This window comes from Schistocerca cancellata, chromosome 4 (assembly GCF_023864275.1).
Source record: "Schistocerca cancellata isolate TAMUIC-IGC-003103 chromosome 4, iqSchCanc2.1, whole genome shotgun sequence".
NCBI classification, from domain to species: Eukaryota; Metazoa; Arthropoda; class Insecta; order Orthoptera; family Acrididae; genus Schistocerca; species Schistocerca cancellata.
Genome location: NC_064629.1, coordinates 181,388,269 through 181,407,924, shown reverse-complemented (window position 1 = coordinate 181,407,924; position 19,656 = coordinate 181,388,269). Strand labels below are relative to the sequence as shown.

The window sequence follows — 19,656 nt, the reverse complement described above, 5'->3', positions numbered from 1 at the left end:
CTCGGAAAGAGCGATGCAGGCGTTAACATAATTCCAGTTTAGACCTGTCCGGGCGGGTATTCGTAGATACTGTACGGTTGTTTTAATGCCAATAGTGTAGTCGTGGACCGTGACACATTCGGGTAATACCATTAGAGCAGACTTGATTTATGCTGGTGAAAAGTATAATCGTTACCAGTGTGTTCCTTCAATTGTTCTATTTACCGATACAGTCTTATTAGCAAAAAAAGCATTATTTAGTAACAAAAACACACCCTGCTTGTACTCATAACAACAACAACAACAACAACAACAATAGTAATAATAATAATAATAATAATAATAATAATAATAAAAAACAGTAAGTGTAAAGCGTTGGACGTTATGATTTTACCAGAAAATCACCTCTTCCTGCTTCGCATATATTGTTAGAACTTCCAACATCGTCTGATAACGAAGTAAAAATCAGCTAATATCAGACAGCGTCAATCTTGAAGCTTCTGAGAGGGGAAGGCTCTATAAAGGATGTTACTACATTTTTTTATCGTTATCTTCTAAGGTGGTGATAAAAGCGACATCTTATTCGATAAAAAATGTCTGGAATGCATTAATGTGATATTTTCCTCTGATATGACTCTACAGGAGTGTAATCTGTCAAGGGACCATACTTGTGTAATTAAGTTACAGAGCACGATAATTATTTTCCATATATATTAAGCTAAGCTGATATAGGTCTCGGGCTGCTAAGTAAATCCAGTAATACAGTTTTTGCAGTTTCATGAGCCTGTTGGCTACACTTTGTAGCAGTGACACTCTTCCTGTTGCTGTAACACACACTGTTCTAAGTAGAAGACTCACGAGAAAACCAATAACGTATTGCTGGACTTCGTGGAAGTAGATTCCATCAACACGCTAGTATTATCGGGCAACACGGTTTTCGCGTGGAACACTACTGAGAAGTGACATTTCGCGAAATAGCAGAGAAATTAGCGATCGACAGGCGTATTCCTCTCTCCAGCACAGTTTTTGTGAGTGGCACAAGATATTGTACTGAGTGAGTTTTTTAGGAAGAGAGACGCGATGTTCTGTTGTAAACAATAAGAGACCTAGTGTTCGGACAGACTTTTACGATGAATCTGTACGTCTAATGTTTGTTCAGAAATATATACGTATTATAAGCACTGGACATTCAGTAAAACAGCCTTCTATGAAAGTATTTTTTCGCAATAATTATAGCCTACATCTATTAAATCAACTCAGTAAGTGTCTCAGACTGTCGATCAGATCACGTAACACGCCTCGACAATCCTAAATATTTTACTTATGCGATAATAATAGACTGAAAAGCTAGTCGTAGGTGCACTCGCAGCTATAGCTGCGAGTGCATAATAATAATGAAGCCTGCTTTCCCAGTCTTTTTAAAGGGGCACTTTCTATGTTATTAACGCTATCAAAAAGCCTTTGAGGAAGTATTGCATTCCATACCGGTTTGCTTACAACGGATAGGCAATCCTGAACCTACAGATAGTCCACAGTAGAGCTGTCAGCATCGCTGTTTGGCAGCACAGGTAACTAATTTCCAGGTCAAATAACTAAAACTATCGATATGCACAGTACGGCGTTATAATCCATAACTGAGCATGATTATACGGAATGTACGCACAGCCACACATGTCCAACAGTATTTTTACTTTAATTCCCCGGAAGCCTGCCTCAGTAATCGTAAAAGTGTAGGACAAACACAGCAATGCGCCTTAGTGCGACAATATGACCACCACCAACAAATGAAAAGCATCAGGTCCTGATGATGACACTACCAGACACGCAATCTTCTAGTCATACCTTCTAAATGTGGTTGTAATCACACTATCTTACGAGCATGATGTGATGTGAGTACACACCGGGGCATAGGTTGGACGTATGAGACTTCTTTTCATGCATGCAAAACGCATACTGTATGAAACCACTTTAAAGGCTGCCAGACTACTTTATAGCGAGAGAGTAACTGTTTCTGTCAATAATAACGTATGGAGGTAAAAGATGTTTAACAGAGGATGGAGGCAAGCGGTCCCAGGGTGACAGAGCTATCAAAAGAGCCTACGAAGCATTACCTGCTATGTCTGTAAATTCGGACGTCTCTCTTACCAACGCGCATTCAGTTTCTTATTAAAAAAAAAAAAAAAAAAAAACAGTATGTTATATGCGTCGAAAGCAGTACATTCTCCAACACCCTGTACTAGTATTTACAACTGTATTCACACACACACACACACACACACACACACACAGCAATGAAAACCCTCTGGAAAGAAGGGATACACAAAAAAAGTCTGTTTTAATTAATGAATTTCTACCAGTTTAAGCCAGAACTGAATCTTACAGTAGGGAGCAAAATGAATAGCGTGTTTTGCCCCTGTTCACCTGAACTCTTTGACAGTCATTTCCATGTAGTATCAATTAACGACGAACAGCTACTAACTGTCGTTTTTTAACATCGTTCTGCAGTTTGCCTACAGAAATAATCAGCTCCATTGCATGGTTAGTGCGTTATGTATCTGGAAAAAAAAATCCTTTCTCGGCCTTTTCGTACATATTTCTGTCAGTTTTTGGAGTCAGATGGGGCTGTGATTCTAATAGATCTCTCCACAGCCAGGGGATCTACGTCATCCTCCAAGCGCTAACGCTAAAACACGCACGTACATGAACTGGGTGTTTACGGTATTCGGTTGTAAAAATGCATAGCTGTATTACGCTATCTTCATGTGTTGGCCTCCTTCAGTGGCGGCTTTCGAAAGGTGGAATCCGATCGCTTTAAGTAAGGATAAAAAGATTTAGTAATATCTTATACACAGACTTCCCCTCTCCGAAGCTTCAGGCTTGACTCTGATATGGCAATGGAAATCAAACGGCAGGGTTCCTACGAAAGTAAAATACGAGTACGATGTCTGAAGCATACATTCATTCAATTTATCATGAACGTAGTAGATACATATAAGATATAAACAGTCATGACGGAATTTCACAGATTCTTTCATAACACATGTAACAAAATAAGGCGTTTGCATATTCTGGTTGGAAATTGGTATAGACACACACTCTGTCCTGTCGTGTTACTGCAATGTTAGTGTTTTGTCCAACCTTTGTTCTTGGTATTTATCTCAAAAATTATCTTCGGCATTGATTTTGGTACGGTTTGTAGTTCATGCAGTGAAATTGACGCCAGCTCTTCTCGTGTCGCTCTTTTCAGCTCAAATACGGCCTCAAATTGCCTTCCATTGCGATAAACCCCGAAAGGTTTACACGGAGTTCAGATCCAGGCTACGTGCAAGTCAGGGCAAGAAACCGTTGTCTTTATCTTCCAACCACTTTTTTTGTAGCAGAAACATGCACAGATGCATTATGTTGTAGAAACATTAGACTTTCGACGCCTAGGTCCTTGTAAATTCTAATCAATTCCGTCTCTAGCATCTCAGTGTAAATGCTGGAGTTCGTCCCAGTATTCAGCCAGGGAATGTTTGATTTACCTTTGGCGCACAAGGCTGCCTAAATCTTAACACGCGCGAAGTCTGTCATTTGACAAAATTTGTCGTACACGTCTGGCCGTTACTGGCAACTGTAAATCAACAAGAAATCAAGGAGAATAACGGTTTGTGGTCCTTGCTTTGGGCGAAAGTAACAATTCTAATGACTCATAATTTTCTACTTAGCGCATATTTTCCGTTGTGTCCATATCGTGCGCCCAATGTAACGAAATTATCAATCACTGTACTTGAATGGTTCAACTTCTCGGCTATTTTACGATTACAGAGGCCCATGTCCATCTACACTCCTGGAAATTGAAATAAGAACACCGTGAATTCATTGTCCCAGGAAGGGGAAACTTTATTGACACATTCCTGGGGTCAGATACATCACATGATCACACTGACAGAACCACAGGCGCATAGACACAGGCAACAGAGCATGCACAATGTCGGCACTAGTACAGTGTATATCCACCTTTCGCAGCAATGCAGGCTGCTATTCTCCCATGGAGACGATCGTAGAGATGCTGGATGTAGTCCTGTGGAACGGCTTGCCATGCCATTTCCACCTGGCGCCTCAGTTGGACCAGCGTTCGTGCTGGACGTGCAGACCGCGTGAGACGACGCTTCATCCAGTCCCAAACATGCTCAATGGGGGACAGATCCGGAGATCTTGCTGGCCAGGGTAGTTGACTTACACCTTCTAGAGCACGTTGGGTGGCACGGGATACATGCGGACGTGCATTGTCCTGTTGGAACAGCAAGTTCCCTTGCCGGTCTAGGAATGGTAGAACGATGGGTTCGATGACGGTTTGGATGTACCGTGCACTATTCAGTGTCCCCTCGACGATCACCAGTGGTGTACGGCCAGTGTAGGAGATCGCTCCCCACACCATGATGCCGGGTGTTGGCCCTGTGTGCCTCGGTCGTATGCAGTCCTGATTGTGGCGCTCACCTGCACGGCGCCAAACACGCATACGACCATCATTGGCACCAAGGCAGAAGCGACTCTCATCGCTGAAGACGACACGTCTCCATTCGTCCCTCCATTCACGCCTGTCGCGACACCACTGGAGGCGGGCTGCACGATGTTGGGGCGTGAGCGGAAGACGGCCTAACGGTGTGCGGGACCGTAGCCCAGCTTCATGGAGACGGTTGCGAATGGTCCTCGCCGATACCCCAGGAGCAACAGTGTCCCTAATTTGCTGGGAAGTGGCGGTGCGGTCCCCTACGGCACTGCGTAGGATCCTACGGTCTTGGCGTGCATCCGTGCGTCGCTGCGGTCCGGTCCCAGGTCGACGGGCACGTGCACCTTCCGCCGACCACTGGCGACAACATCGATGTACTGTGGAGACCTCACGCCCCACGTGTTGAGCAATTCGGCGGTACGTCCACCCGGCCTCCCGCATGCCCACTATACGCCCTCGCTCAAAGTCCGTCAACTGCACATACGGTTCACGTTCACGCTGTCGCGGCATGCTACCAGTGTTAAAGACTGCGATGGAGCTCCGTATGCCACGGCAAACTGGCTGACATTGACGGCGGCGGTGCACAAATGCTGCGCAGCTAGCGCCATTCGACGGCCAACACCGCGGTTCCTGGTGTGTCCGCTGTGCCGTGCGTGTGATCATTGCTTGTACAGCCCTCTCGCAGTGTCCGGAGCAAGTATGGTGGGTCTGACACACCGGTGTCAATGTGTTCTTTTTTCCATTTCCAGGAGTGTACATACAGATTTTTGCTTTTTCATCACATAATAACTGTCTTCCGCGATCAATGTCACAGACCTGGTTCATGTACACAAGTACTGTCACTAGTGGTGTCTGTCTGCTATCTGCAAAAAAAGGCACGTACGCACACCCTAACATCGCACACAGCCGACTGCCTTTATAACAAGTTCCGCTCTCCGCCACCTGACTCGATGTCTTGTTATATACTGTACTGACATCAAATGGGATACCATTTGACTGTATTTGTCCGTATACTGGATCTCATACCTTCGCATATACACTGTACACTACTATTCCAAACGGCAATGTTAATTTTCCAACAAATATTCGCGCATTTATACTGACTTCTACAACTGTATTACATGGTTTGTTCTTCGCATCACATGTTGTTGCAGTTCTAACAATACATACGAAGCAAGAAGAGACGAACACCCGGTAAAATCTTAACGTCCAGCACTTTACACATTATTATTATTATTATTATTATTATTATTATTATTATTATTATTATTATTGTCTTTGTTGTTGTAATGAGTACACGCAGGGTGTGTTTTTGCTACTAAATAATTATTTTTTTTGCTAATACATTGTATCGGCAAATACAACAATTCATGGAAACACACTGGTAACGATTCTACTTGTCACCAGTATAAATCAAGTCTGCTCTAAAGGTACTACCCGAGTGTGTCGCGGCCCACCACTATACTACTGGCATTAAAACAGCCCTACAATACCTACCAATACCCTACCGGACAGGTCTAAACTGGATTTATGTTAACGCCTGCATAGCTCTTTTCGAGAGACGATTACGATTTTCAAGTGTGATTTCGTGGTGGACACGCATGCTTATAGGTCTCTGATTGCGGAACACAACCGAAACGCTACAATGATGTGGTATCGCTGTCACTTTAGTATGTATGCATACAGCTAGATTTACTGCCCACGTAGGTGTTTTGAGGTTGGGAGTAATGGTGTATACACAAATAGACAGGTTAACTGCTTGTAGCAGCGCTGGTTGGGTCTTAGACATCGAAGCACTAATCCACATGGAAGTAGCGCTATATAAACAGATCTACCGTGCGATATTTAATGTAGTAGCCGTTATCGAGTCCCGCATCCTTTCGCCCAGCAAATACAGATATCTTATGTTCTCCACTTGCGTCCAGACTTCTCTATACTCTGTGTTTAGAGTAATATGTTAGACTTACCTGTACATATGCACTGGCTTCTTATTTTTCCTTTTTTTTGTCTAGTAGGTGATTATATTCCTCCTCCTTCATGGCCGTTGTTTTCACCATATACTTCAGTTTTCGTTTTTTCCGGTTTTCGTTTCTGTATGCATTTACAGCACTAAAAGGCGTAATTTCTTTAATGGATTACGTCTGCTCGGTACATTGGTTCTTAAGACTTGTGGCGTAGCATTATTTACGGGAGTAAATCCCAATTCGGAAATATCCGCATCTGACGGTACTGTGGAGAAAGATGTTCTGGATTGTGAGAAATCTGTTTCCTCCTGCTTTAATATTCTACTTCAGTGTAACAATAACATCGTCTTTGGCTGAGTCAGTGTTAAGAATATCCACGCAGTCTACAGGTAGATAATTAAATTGCATACAGACAGAACGTAATTTACAAGCTTTTCTTGGTCTTCAGAGAGTCCAGAAGGTTCATTTGTACACCATTCAATTTTCGAGTATTCTTACTGCTCCTGCAGAACGTTATTAAACACCACCCAGCAGGTGTTTTGTAAGTTATTCGTTAGCTGATGCCACATGGAAGTGATTGGCACAGAGCACATTGCAATTTCTGTTTGTTGGTGTTTAATACGCTTACACAGTCTTGCATACGATCCATTCTGTAACTGTATATTAAGGCCTCCAGCCTGGTAATTCCACGTCCTTTAGTCAAGGAAGACGTAAAAATTTATCGTAGCCGTGTATTTGGACGCAATATAAAATGTATAGGGTGGTTACCAGTAACTTTCTTCACTCCCATGCTTCTGATTTGTTATACATCTTTACAATACAGTGTGAGCCCAAGGTCGTTACACAAACGTCAATCCCAACTCTTCTATCATTGTCTAGAGTCACATTGCTGCTGTTTCCCCGGCAGTCTTCTTCCATGGAGAAGCCGTGGTTTGATATTAGGTAGTCACATTTAATTAAAAACCCCAGAAAAATGTTGCATTACGTCCAAATCCAGAAGATAATAGTCGCCTGCGCGTAGCTACAGAAAAGTTCCCCACTTGATCACAGAAGTTGACTATCGTAATGTTATCGCAAAAACGGGATATGTAATGAGATGCTTCTTCTTGTTAAAGAGCGTGTCATTTTCGGTGCAATTTATACTGCCCATGTCAGTAAAAAGGCAGTCCTGTAATAACCACCAACCGAAGTGTTCATCGGTTGATGTCAATAGTTATGCAACCGTCTATACAATGTTTGAGATGCTCTACAGCTTTCACTAGATGTTTATTTTGTAATGCTGTGATACGTACACACTTTGTATCTTCGGTTGGAAGCATTTTTTTGTGTTTGGCTTTATTCTCAACCAATATGAGAACGACCATGTTCTTTTTATCACGTCATAGTGCTGTAGGGGGATGGCTTTGCAAGAGGTTGCACATCGATCTGCGGTATACCCGTTAGGTGTTTTCCTTCCAAATCAGAACGACTGATGCGTATGATGTGATAGGGTTCCTGGAGAGATAGTCTCGACTTCCAAGGACAGTAACACTATGCAAGCAGCCGTAAACACACTGAAGAGCCAATGAAACTGGAACACCTGAATAATATCGGGTAGGGCCCCCGCGAGCACGCAGAAGTGTCGCCACACGATGTGGCATGGACCCGACTAATGTCTGAAGTAGTGCTGGAGAGAACTGATACCATGAATCCTGCAGGATTGTCCATAAATGCGTAGTACGAGGGGATGGAAATCTCTTCTGAACAGCACGTTGCAAGGCATCCCAGATATGCTCAATAATGTTCATGTCTGGGGAGTTTGGTGACCAGCGGAAGTGTTTAAACCCAGAACAGTGAACCTGGAGCCACTCTGTAGCAATTCTGGACGTGTGGGGTGCCCGTCGTCCTGCTGGAATGGCCCAAGTCCGTCGGAATGCACAATGGACATCAATCGATGCAGGTGATCAGACAGGTTGCTTACGTACGTGTCACCTGTCAGAGTCGTATCTAGACGTATCAGGGGTCCCATATCACTCCAACTGGGGACGCCCCACACTATTACAGAGCCTCCACCAGCTTGAAGAGTCCCCTGCTGACATACAGTGTCCATGGATTCGTGAGGTTGTCTGCATATCCGGACGCGTCTATCCGCTCGATACAATCTGAGACGAGACTCGTCCGACCAGGCAACATGTTTCCAGTCATCAATGCTCCACTGTTGGTGTTGACGGATCCGGGCGAAGCGGCAAATCTTTGTGTAGTGCAATCAAGGGTACACGAGTGGGCCTTCGACTCCGAAGGCCCATATCGATGATGTTTTGTCGAATGGTTCGCGCGCTGACACTTGCTGACGTCGCAGCATTGAAAACTGCAACAGTTTGCGGAGGGGTTGCACTTCTATCACGTTGAAAGATTCTCTTCAGTCGTCGTTTGTCTCGTTCTTACAGGATCTTTTTTCCGGCCGCAACGCTGTCGGACATTTGAAGTTTTACCGGATTCCTGATATGCACGGTACACTCGTGAAGCGGTCGTAAGGCAAAATCCCCACTACGTCACTACCTCGGAGATGCTGTGTCCCGTCACTCGTGCACCGACTTAAATCTTGATAACCTGCCATTTTAGCACCAGTAACCGATCTAACAACTGCGGCGGACGCTTGCTGCCTTATACATACGTTGCCGATCGCCGCGCCGTATTCTGGCTGTTTACGTATCTGTGTATTTGAATACGCATGCCTATACCAGTTTCTTTGACTCTTCAGCGTATGTTATTACCGTTTTATTTTGTGTGAGAAATATAGGTTTTTTGTAATAAGAAATCAGAGGCGAATAATACTGGTTACGTTAGTCTAGTTGCTAGCTCCAGTTGTTTGGGACGCCGTGCCTGAGTCTGCCCGTTATCACAGTAGTGCCTGGCTGCGTAGAGTTCTGGGTCCACAGCTGGGGGCCGCATCAGCAACAGCATCAGTTTTTGCTCTGCTAGCTTGACGACAGAATGGCTTGTGGATGCCTCGGGGATCTGCGAAACATGTATTTTTTGTTACGGGGGTAGGACGTGAAACGGGACGACTTGGAGTAGGAGAGGTACCAGAGGACATTTTAATTTCCACTGTCTATACTTTTACGAATAAATTCATAAAACTTTGTCAGAATGGCCAGAAAGGATTCAGGATTTACACTCATAGCAGTGGAAGTTCAAAAATATAAGAATTTTTTTTTTACATTTAAAAGTTGACATTTTTTCACTTACCATTGGCTGCATTTGTTGCTATAGGCACACTTTTCTTCATAAGTAAGGGAGATTCTTCGATGAATTTTGCACAGCATACAAACCATACTTACAGGTGTATGAAACTATAGAATTTTCCAAATCTATTGAAAACTGTGGTAACAATTGAGATAATTATCTATAAAATTTGAGTTTTTTCTAAACACGAAGTTTAAATTTAACAGCACATTCATTTTTTCATAAATTAAATAATTTCTAGAGTTTCATACACCTGTAAGTATGGTTTGTATGCTGTGCAAAATTCATCGAAGAATCTCTCTTACTTATGAAGAAACGTGTACCTGTAGCAACAAACGCAGCCAATAGTAAGTGAAAAAAATGATGTAAGTTCACATGTAAAAAAAAATTATTTTTTTAATGTTTTTGAACTTCCACTGCTATTAGTGTGAATTCTGAATCCTCCCTGGTCATGTTGACAAAGTTTTATGAATTTATTCGTAAAAGTATAGACAGCGGATATTAAAATGTCCTGTGGTCTCTCTCCTGCTCCAAGACGGCCCGTTTGACGTCCCCTCTTAAATAAAGTGCATTTCCAACCCTGTACCATGGCAAGGCGGGGGGGGGGGGGGGGGGGGGGAGGGGAGAGCCGTGCGCTGACGGCTACAGCAGAGCACACAGCCAGGGCCTGCATCATCATCCTTCTTCAATACGAGCTTGTACTCGATTTCTAATGACTTCATCATCGGCCTGATATTCAACCTTAACCTTCTTTCTTCCTTCTTTCGTACTAATGTAATCGCTGATAATATTCCGAGAGCCAGCGAAGCACTGCCAAATCTTACTTTAACGTATGAAAACCATAAGTTCCACCAAATCTACTACAAGGCAACTAAATTCGAAACCACTGTCCACGATGCCTTGAAGTTATGATGCCAATGGAAAGGGAAGCCTCAGAGAATCCCTTTCGTCCCACCATCAGCGTTCGACGCTGCTGACAAAAAGGAAATTATTTTTTCTTCTTACTTCTTTTCGCTCTTCCCTTAGTTCCCAATGATGTTTTTAGCATTTTCAATAGCTAAAAAAATTTCAGTTTTCTTTTTTACCCTATTTTTGGTCTACACCATATACAGTAAAGCGCCGCCTACAAGTCTTCCTAATAATCAACATAGCGTTTCTTCCTTTAACTATAATCTGAAACCTTTCTTTTTATTATACCCTATACTCTTTACGAATAAAGACATTTATTAAGCAGCTTTTCTCTCTAGAAAAGAGTAATAAATCGGTTCTCCCACGAGTGATGGACTAGTAAAGTGGGTACGTAACCATTTGTGAAGATGGGTAAATGCGGGAGAGGTATAGGCACATTGTAGCTCGTGAGGTGTTCTGGAATAGTTTTATTGTTAAGAGTATTATGGACGAAATCGCTAATGAACGCAGGAAATGGACTGTGAAAGATTTAGTAGCGGCCCTTACTACGCGGTTAGACTTGGCTGTTAGTAACCTGTGCTTGCAGCAGCCCACGCCGTCTCGAGGACAACATAGTAGCGAGAAGACGGTGACAAATAACTGTCGACGCCGGGCACAATTCAGCAACGGCGTGTTTCACTGTAAGTGACATGCCAGCTACTAATGGCTCACTGAGAGGTTCGCCGCCAGCCATTCAGCTTACAGTCCGATGCCAGAAGTTGTTGCGAAACGGTCCGTAGACAGTGTCTGGCAGTTGTGGAGGCCGTTGCCTCCGTCGCCGGGCTAACACTGACAGGTATGTAGCGTGCCAACAGCTTCCTTTGGCCGGGCACCAAGTTGCAACTTCAGCGAGTACTTCTAATACCAATTACCCACTGTTGACATGACTGATGGAAAACGAAAAAGGATAGAGACAGCCGAACAAGAACGCAGTAAAGCATTATTTTTCGGTATTACACACTTACCGCTGGCGTACTATTACTGACCGGTGCTGGTAATGTAGACAGTTGCAGAACTGAACTTTCAGGGCAGTTTACAAGAACACAATTTAGCTTATGCATTTATGTCTACGTGTCCCAATCGTTAGTACCGGTTAATCGAATGAAAGACCAATATTTAATTGAAAATACTATCGTGATTTGCTACACATTATCCAAGCCTGATGCAGTAACGCAAAGTTTACTACAAAGCAGAATTATAATTATTTTTATTATATCATTAACTCACAGGGAAAAATCTCTTGTTTCAGCTCCGAATGCACATGTATGACATGCTCTTGGCTCAAATAACGAACGTAGTGAAATATAACGATTACAGCAACAACATTAAACAAGACGTCATAAAGAAAACTACCCTAGCTAACCATAACTATCCAGCTATGAAATGGAAGATTTGCTCTTTCACCGCAGAAGATATAAAAGTCTAATCAGTATCATTCTGAGAGCTTCATATGAAAATGGTTCTAATCAGCTACTTCGACTAACTACATGATATTGTAACGGACCTTCTAGCAAATACAGGACTCAGCTATCTAGACCACAACATAAATGAATGTAACAATGAAAATTCAGGTATCGCAGCACAGGTGGTTAATTATGCTGAAAAGAATCACAAACAGAGAAACACTTTCTTCGTTTCTAAAATTCAACCAAATTGAAGTTGCGATGCCAAATGCAAATATTTAGTTGTGGAGAGAATACCGCTCCAATCGTCACTTAAATTGTAACGTATTACGCAACGAATGCTGTGAAAGTGGCATATGTACAAGAAATAGGAATGATTGAGAACCAAAGTAAGTTATGAGCAACATTAGTAATATGCTGAGGGGACTGATCTGACATAGACGAAGGCTTAAAGGCTGAAAGAGGGACGGAATGTTAAAAGAGTAAACATATCTCATGGATTTGGTTTCTCTGACTTCTGACGCGAGTACGTCACCTGTCAGCAGTCGTGTAAATTTTGTTCTGTTTTTTCCTGTTTGAAATGTAAGGTGTGGTGTTTCTGATCTAGAGATGGCAACAAGTCCTCATTTATCTAAACAGGTGCGGGAAACCGCTTAAACATTATATTCAATATGGTCGGTGTAGTATATCAGCGATCTTGAATTCGGCAAGTGGATTCGATTCGCGTATGGCTATGTCCACGCACGCTGCACGTTATGCTACAATAGCAGGCATCATAAATAATTGGCTACAGAAATGAAAAGCAACTCAGGCTTTTGGATAAGGTCCAAAGTCAAGTCAGAATTTTGCAGTGAGTGAATGGAAAAAATCAAGGGGGGAAGAAGAAGAAGAAGAAGAAGAAGAAGAAGAAGAAGAAGAAGAAGACGAAGAAGAAGATTCCACTGAGACTCCATCCACATCATCTGTTGTAAATACCAAGGGACAGAAGAAGTCAAAACTTTGGCACGAGGGGAAGACGTCAAGGGCAAGAGGCAGTACAAGAAATTGACGACTCTGCAGGCACTCAAATCCCATTCAAACGCTCGAGGACTAAATCAGTTATAAAACCCACTGCATCAACTTGGGGCCAGTTGGAAAACTCAAGCCCGAAACCAAAAGAAGAAAATGAGTCTTTGGGTCCACATTTAGTAGTTTTTCTTTCAAATACAATAAATTGACCACTGGACTGTTTTAATGCTTTTTTCTAACGAGTTAATAAATTTTACTGGTTCTCAAACAAATTTATATGCTGCACAGACCGGCAATCATATTTTGAACGTTTACTATGATGAGTTATCCACTGTCCTGGGAAAACTGATTCTCTCAGATTATCGTAGGTTGCCACGTAAAAGAATGTAGTGGCAGGAGGAACCTGAGAGCAGAGTAGCTTTCGTTTTAGAATCTATATGGTGAAACTGATTTGAAGATATCTTGCGATATATGTGCTTGAATGACAACACAAAAACAAATTAAGATGGGTTTTCACAAAGTGAGGCCACTGTTCAACATCTCAATGACGCTTTCAAACAAGTTCCCTTTGGCAATGCAATGTCTTTTGGTGAGAGTATTGCACCACCGTTACGGGAGGCATGGGGCTGAAAAGTTTATGAAAGGCATGCCAGTTAGATTTGGTTTCAAGTTGCAGGCATTAACAAATTCTAATGGCTGCATCACATATACAGAACCTTACAGTGGCACACACACGAAAATACCTAAAACCGATCTCGGTCACGGTGGGACGTTGTGATTGGTTTGATTCAGCATGGAGATATTTTAAAAATCTACTTGACAACTTGGTTACAGCTTTCTCGTTGCTGGAAGAACTATGTAGAAGAAACCTGGCTGCCACAGGGAAAATGCGAGATAACAGGGTTGGAAAGATGTTGAATTTACAATTGAAGAATGAGTCTGGAAAATAAAGAAGGAAAATGTGTTTCAGTTTCTAATGGCAAGTTGACAGAAATGAGATTGAATGACAGTGCAGTCTTGACGGTTCTTTCCAACTGCGATAATGTGGGACATTCGCAAAGTGTGGAAAGATTCACCAGACCAGAAACAAAGGGAGTAGAAGTAAAAATAGCCGATGTTCTGAAACAAAATAATCTGCATATGGGAATAATTGATTTGCATGATCAATTCAAAGCTCTACACAGGGAAAAAATGAGGAATAAGAAATGAATGTGGTCCCTATTTGCTTGGGGTATTGAGTTACGTTGCATACAGGGATGGTAGTTATATATCGAACGTTGGGAAACGATCTGTCTATCTTCAGTTTCCAGGCAAGTTCTTCAAATTTTCAAAAGACATGGCACCCCAGGAGCACAACCTGGTCCATTATCAACATTTATTACATTAAATGATATCAGGCAAGCTAAAAAATATCTCATCGTTAAAGGACAATCTAAGTATTGTGGGTGCACGGTATATCAGAATCGAACTGTATGCATGTCTATGAAATGCCAAGAACCAGTTAATCCAGATTGTTCTGAGGGGTTTCATAAATTCTGAAAGACCATTAAGCTAAGAAGAGTGAGGTAAAACCAGATTCAGATGAGAACTTTTCTTATGGGGCCAAAGCTGATTTCGTTGTATATAAGGCAAGCAAGCGTGTGTAATAGCAATAAGAGCTCAAAATAATAACTTGTAATATGTCTGGAAATGTGTTTCATTTGTTACCTTAACTGCCTAGTGGCACCGTAGCACAACAAACCGTACTTCAAATGACGCGTCTTGGCGAAATTTTTAACTAGCTCTATCATAGAAACTGCATATTTTTGGAATACGCAAATATAAATACTTGTACGTTAGCCACGAAACACGGCCCGTTAGCTTCCAAGCTACTGAAATTACTATGGCAGCTGATCGATTAGCTGCTATCAGTCAATCACAGCGAGCAGAGCAGACGCAATCTTGTCAGCCATTTACAAAATAACTATTTCGTCGCGTGCACACACGAATTAATACACACGCATACAGAAATACGCAGAGCTATGTCTTCATATATAATTTTAGTTGTCAGAAATGCTGACCGACATAAATACATGCTGCAGCGTTCTTCTTCGGCACGCCAACGTAGAAGCGTGCGCAGAAACATCTAAGTCAAAAATCCGTGCAATACACAGGTTTATTTATATATAAAACCAGACTTCGGAATTCGAAATTTTCCTTTGTGTGAGAGATCACGATTACAAAGTTCGTATCCCAACATGCAGTTCTAGATTCGCATTTTTATTGTTCACGTCGCTTCCGCATAATCTTTCATTAACTGTATCAGTTGTTGTTGTTGTGGTCTTCAGTCCTAACACTGGTTTGATGCAGCTCTCCATGCTACTCTATCCTGTGCAAGCTGCTTCATCTCCCAGTACCTACTGCAACCTACATCCTTCTGAATCTGCTTAGTGTATTCATCTCTTGGTCTCCCTCTACGATTTTTACCCTCCACGCTGCCCTCCAATACTAAATTGGTGATCCCTTGATGCCTCAGAACATGTCCTACCAACCGATCCCTTCTTCTGGTCAAGTTGTGCCAGAAACTCCTCTTCTCCCCAATCCTATTCAATACTTCCTCATTAGTTATGTGATCTACCCATCTAATATTCACTGTATCAGTACCCGTTTGTATTGTGATATATTGTGAAATTTCGACCATTTTGTGTATTTGCTTCAATTCTTATAGGGAATCAGCAACCTTTTAGCTCAACAGATTAAAAGATAATCAGTGGTTTAATTTGAAGTTGGTTGTTCACTGTTGTGTTGCAAGGCATTCCAGATATGCTCAATAATGTTCATGTCTGGGGAGTTTAGTGGCCAGCGTAAGTGTTTAAACTCAGAAGTGTGTTCCCGGAGCCACTCTGTAGCAATTCTAGACGTGTGGGGTGTCGCATTGTCCTGCTGGAATTGCCCAAGTCCGTCGGAAAGCAGAATGGACATGAGTGGATACAGGTGATCAGACATGATGCTTACGTACGTGTCACCTGTCAGAGTCCTATTTAGACGTATCAGGGGCCTCATATCACTCCAACCGCACTCGCCCCACACCATTACGGAGCCTCCACCAGACTGGACAGTCCCCCACTGCCATGCACGGTCCATGGATTCATGAGATTGTCTCCCCACACGTCCATACGCTCGATACAATTTGAAACTATACTCGTCCAACCAGGCGACATGTTTCCAGTCATCAACAGTCCAATGTCGGTGTTGACGCGCCCAGGCGAGGTATAAAGCTTTGTGTCGTGCAGTCATGAAGGGAACTCAAGTGGGCCTTCGGCTCTGAAAGCCTGACGATGTTTCGTTGAATGGTTCATACGCTGACGCCTGCTGATGGCCCAGCATTGAAATCAGCAGCAATTTGAGGAAGGGTTTGCACTTCTGTCACTTTCAAAGATTCTCTTTAGTCGTCGTTAGTCCCGTTCTTGCGGCACCTTTTTCCGGCCGCACCGATGTTGGAGATTTGATGTTTTACCGGATTCCTGATATTCACGGTACACTCGTGATATGGTCGTACAGGAAAAGCACCACTTCATCGCTACCTCGGAGATGCATTGCCCACTGCTCGTGCGCCGATTATAACATCACGCTCAAACTCACTTAAATCTTTATAACCTGCCATTGTATCAGTATTAGCCGATCTAGTAACTGCGCCAGACACTTGTTGCCTTATACATGCGTTGTCGACCACAGAGCTGTATTCTGCCTGTTTAAATACCTCTGAACTTGAATACGCATGCCTATACCGGTTTCTTTGGGGCTTCAGAGTATATCACCGAAGGAAACTTTAATCATTCAACAACTAATTGGGAAAATTACAGTTTTGTTAGTGGTGGGCGTGTTAAGATGATGATGATGATGGTGTGTGGTTTGTGGGGCGCTCAGCTGCGCGGTTATCAGCGCCCATACAAATTTCCAACCTTTGCTTAGTCCAGTCTCGCCACTTTCATGAATGATGATGAAATGATGAGGACAACAAAAACACCCAGTCATCTCGAGGCAGGTGAAAAACAATGACCCCGCCGTGAATCGAACCCGGGACCCCGTGCTCGGGAAGCGAGAACGCCACCACGAGACCAAGAGCTGCGGACACGTGTTAAGATATCCTGTGAAACATTACTAAATGCCTTCTCTGAAAACTACCTCCAACAGGTAGTTAGGAACCCCCATGCATGATGGACATACACTACTGGCCACTAAAATTGCTACACCACGACGATGACGTGCTACAGACGCGAAATTTAACAGACAGGAAGAAGATGCTGTCATATGCAAATGATTAGCTTTTCAGAGCATTCACACAAGGTTGGCGCCGGTGGCGACACCTACAGCGTGCTGACATGAGGAAAGTTTCCAACCGATTTCTCATACACAAACAGCAGTTGACCGGCGTTGCCTGGTGAAACGTTGTTGTGATGCCTCGTGTAAGGAGGAGAAATGCGTACCATCACGTTTCCGACTTTGATAAAGGTCGGATTGTAGCCTATCGCGATTGCGGTTTATCGTATCGCGACATTGCTGCTCGCGTTGGTCGAGATTCAACGACTGTTAGCAGAATATGGAATCGGTGGGTTCAGGAGGGTAATACGGAACGCCGTGCTGGATCCCAGCGGCCTCGTATCACTAGCATTCGAGATGTCAGGCATCTTATCCGCATGGCTGTAACGGATCGTGCAGCCACGTCTCGATCCCGGAGTCAACAGATGGGGACGTTTGCAAGACAACAACCATCTGCACGAACAGTTCGACGACGTATGCAGCAGCATGGACTATCATCTCTCAGACCATGCCTGCAGTTACCCTTGAAGCTGCATCACAGTCAGGATGGTGTACTCAAGGACGAACCTGGGTGCACGAATGGCAAAACGTCATTTTTTCGGATGAATCCAGGTTCTGTTTACAGCATCATGATGGTCGCATCCGTGTTGGGCGACATCGCGGTGAACGCACATTGGAAGCGTGTATTCGTCATCGCCATATTGGCGTATCACCCGGCGTGGTGGTATGGGGTGCCATTGGTTGAACGTCTCTGTCCACCTCTTGGTCGCATTAACGGCGCTTTGAACAGTGGACGTTACATTTCAGATGAGTTACGACCTTTGGCTCTGCCCTTCATTCGATCCCTGCGAAACCCTACATTTCAGCAGGATAATGCACGACCGCATGTTGTAGGTCCTGTACGGGCCTTTCTGGATACAGAAAATGTTCGACTGCTGCCCTGGCCGGCACATTCTCCAGATCTCTCACCAATTGAAAACGTCTGGTCAATGGTGGCCGAGCAACTGGCTCGTCATAATACGCCAGTCACTACTCTTGATGAACTGTGGTATCGTGCTGAAGCTGCATGGGCAGCTGTACCTGTACACGCCATCCAAGCTCTGTTTGACTCAATGCCCGGGCGTATCAAGGCCGTTATTACGGCCAGAGGTGGTTGTTCTGGGTACTGATTTCTCAGGATCTATGCACCCAAATTGCGTGAAAATGTGATCACATGTCAGTTCTAGTAAAATATATTTGTCCAATGAATACCCGTTTATCGTCTGCATTTCTTCTTGGTGTAGCAATTTTAATGGTCAGTAGTGTATATTGCATGTAATTGCAAAAAATAGATTTAACTTATTTAAGAATGCCCACATCGAAACTGGTATCAGTTACCATGGCACAAAAGACAACTGGAACAAGCAGAAAGATACATATGTTCAATGAACTAGATAAAAAATCAGTAGTTTCATACTTCAATGAGGTACTTGAAATTTTCAGCACATGGCACTAATATGTAGAGGAAGTTTAAAAGAATAGTTGACCATGCACTGGATATATATGCACCCAGTATAACAGTTCATAGTGGAAGGGACCATCCATGGTATACAGTCAGTATAGAGAAACTTCATGAAACTCGTTTCGCTGTCAAGAGAGCAATGCGTGATGCCTTCAATGACTACCGCAGCAGAATATTGTCAAAATGACATTTCCCGAAACCCATAGAAATTATGGTCGTATGTGAAGGCTGTTAGTGGCATCAAAGTTAGTGTCCAGTCCCTAGCGAATGAGACAGCAACTGAAATTGAGGGAACTAAAGCAAAAGCTGAAATGCTTCAACTCCGTTTTCTAACATTCCTTTACAAAGGAAAACCACGGAGAATTGCCCAAATATAATACTCGTACCACTGAAAAGAGGAGGGAAATAAATATCAGTTTCAGTGGTGTTGAGAAACAGCTGAAATTGTTAAAATTGAACAAAGCTCCAGTTCTTGCAAAAAAGCACAGGTTACGCACGTCTACAAGAACGGTAGTAGAAGTGATACACAAAACTACCGTCCAATATCCTTGACATCGATTTGTTGTAGAATATATTCCGAGCTCGAACGTAAAGAGGTATCTTGAACAGAATTACCTCCTCAATATCATAAGACTACAATATCAAAGATTTACTCTTGGAATCGGGCAACTCATACGAATACCTGGGGGTAGTATTTTGTAGGGATATGAAATGGAATGATCACACAGGTTCAGTAGTGGATAAAGCAGGTGGTAGATCGGTTTATTGGTATAAGAATGGGGAAGTGCAATCAATCTACAAAGGAGATTACTTACAAATGACTCATGCGACATGTTC

At 43.0% G+C, this 19,656-nt stretch overlaps 1 protein-coding gene across 1 annotated transcript in view; it reads right to left on the bottom strand.

Moving 5' to 3' along the window:
• The window catches only part of LOC126184674 (ligand of Numb protein X 2-like), a 528,500-nt gene that overhangs the window by 448,527 nt on the left and 60,317 nt on the right, over positions 1–19,656 (bottom strand). The gene's annotated exons all lie outside the window — the stretch shown is intronic.